This window comes from Bombus pyrosoma, unplaced genomic scaffold, assembly GCF_014825855.1.
Source record: "Bombus pyrosoma isolate SC7728 unplaced genomic scaffold, ASM1482585v1 HiC_scaffold_4725, whole genome shotgun sequence".
Lineage (NCBI taxonomy): Eukaryota > Metazoa > Arthropoda > Insecta > Hymenoptera > Apidae > Bombus > Bombus pyrosoma.
This window is the reverse complement of record NW_025219985.1, coordinates 1,176,174-1,179,245: the sequence shown is the minus strand read 5'-3', so window position 1 is coordinate 1,179,245 and position 3,072 is coordinate 1,176,174.

Genomic DNA, 3,072 nt, shown 5'->3' with positions numbered 1-3,072 from the left:
CTATATAACGTTATGCGTTATAACGTAATACTACATAACGCTATACGTTATAACATAATACTACATAACGTTATACGTTTTAACGTAATGCTACATAACGTTATACGTTATATCGTAATACTATATAACGTTATGCATTATATCGTAAAGCTATACAACGTTATGCGTTATAACATAATACTACATAACGTTATACGTTTTAACGTAATGCTACATTACATTACACGATATAACGTAATACTACATGACGTTATTCGTCTTAACGCAATGCTACATAACGCTATACGTTATAACATAATACTACATAACGTTATACGTTTTAACGTAATGCTACATAACGTTATACGTTATATCGTAGCGCTACATAACGTTATACGTTATAAGGTAATGATTCATAACGTTATACGTTATACGGTAATGCTACATAACGATATACGTTATATCGTAAAGCTACATAACGTTATACGTTGTAACGTATTACCATATAACGTTATTTATTATAACGTAATGCTACATAACGTTATAGGTTATATCGCAATACTACATATCGTTATACGTTATATCGTAATACTATATAACGTTATGCATTATATCGTACAACTATATAACGTTATGCGTTATAACATAATACTAGATAACGTTATACGTTTTAGCGTAATGCTACATAACGTTATACGTTATATCGTAACACTACATAACGTTACACGTTATAAGGTAATGATTCATAACGTTATACGTTATATCGTAAAGCTACATAACGTTATACGTTCTAACGTAATACTAGATAACGTTATACGCTATAAGGTATTGATACATAACGTTATACGTTATATCGTAATACTACATAACGTTATACGTTGTAACGTATTACCATATAACGTTATTTATTATAACGTAATGCTACTTAACGTTATAGGTTATGTCGTAATACTACATATCTTTATACGTTATATCGTAATACTATATAACGTTATGCATTATTGCGTAAAGCTATATAACGTTATGCGTTATAACATAATACTACATAACATTATACGTTTTAACGTAATGCTACATAACGTTATACGTTATATCGTAACGCTACATAACGTTATACGTTATTTGGTAATGATTCATAACGTTATACGTTATACGGTAATGTCACATAACGTTGTACGCTATATCGTAAAGCTACATAACGATATACGTTCTAACGTAATACTACATAACGTTATTCGTTTTAACGTAATGCTACATTACATTATACGATATAACGTAATGCTACATAACGTTATACGTTATATCGTAAAGCTACATAACGTTATACGTTCTAACGTATTACCATATAACGTTATTTATTATAACGCAATGCTACATAACGTTATAGGATATATCGTAATACTACATATCGTTATACGTTTTAACGTAATGCTACATAACGTTATACGTTATATCGTAACGCTGCATAACGTTATACGTTATAAGGTAATGATACACAACGTAATACGTTATAACGTAACGCTACATAACTTTGTAAGTTATAACGCAATACTACATATCGTTATACGTTATATCGTGAAGCTACATAACGTTATACGCTATAACGTATTACCATATAACGTTATACGCTATAACGTAATACTACATAACGTTATACCTTATAACATAATACTACATAACGTTATACGTATTAACGTAATGCTACATAACGTTATACGTTATAACGTGACGCTACATAACGTTGTACGTTATAATGTAATGATTCATATCGTAATACGTTATAAGGTAATGATACAAGACGTTATACGTTATAACGTAATACTACATAGCGTTATACGTTTTAACGTTATGCTACACAACGTTATACGTTATAACGTAATACTACATAGCGTTATACGTTTTAACGTAATGCTACACAGCGTTATACGTTATAACGTGACGCTACATAACGTTGTACGTTATAATGTAATGATTCATAACGTAATACGTTAAAAGGTAATGCTACATAACGTTATACGTTATATCGTAAAGCGAGATAACCTTATACGTTATAAGGTACTGATACATAACGTTATACGTTATAACGTAATACTACATGACGTTATTCGTCTTAACGCAATGCTACATAACGTTATACCTTATAAGGTAATGGTGCAAGACGTTATACGTTATAACGTAATGCTACATAAGGTTATACGTTATAACGTAGTTCTACATAACGTTATACGTTATATTGTAATACTATATAACGTTATGCATCATATCGTAAAGCTATATAACGTTATACGTTATAACGTAATACTACATAACGTTATACGTTTTAACGTAATGCTACATAATGTTATACGTTATATCGTAACGCTGCATAACGTTATACGTTATAAAGTAATGGTACACAACGTTATACGTTATAACGTAACGCTACATAACGTTGTAAGTTATAACGTAATACTACATATCGTTATACGTTATATAGTAAAGCTACACAACCTTATACGTTATAACGTAATACTACATAACGTTATACGTTATAACGTAATACTACATAACGTTATACGTTCTAACGTAATACTACATAACGTTATTCGTTTCAACGTAATGCTACATAATGTTATACGTTCTATCGTGAAGCTACATAACGTTATACGTTATATCGTAACACTACATAACGTTATACGTTATAAGGTAATGATTCATAACGTTATACGTTATATCGTAAAGCTACATAACGTTATACGTTCTAACGTAATACTAGATAACGTTATACGTTATAAGGTATTGATACATAACGTTATACGTTATATCGAAATACTACATAACGTTATACGTTGTAACGTATTACCATATAACGTTATTTATTATAACGTAATGCTACATAACGTTATAGGTTATGTCGTAATACTACATATCGTTATACGTTATATCGTAATACTATATAACGTTATGCATTATTGCGTAAAGCTATATAACGTTATGCGTTATAACATAATACTACATAACATTATACGTTTTAACGTAATGCTACATAACGTTATACGTTATATCGTAACGCTACATAACGTTATACGTTATTAGGTAATGATTCATAACGTT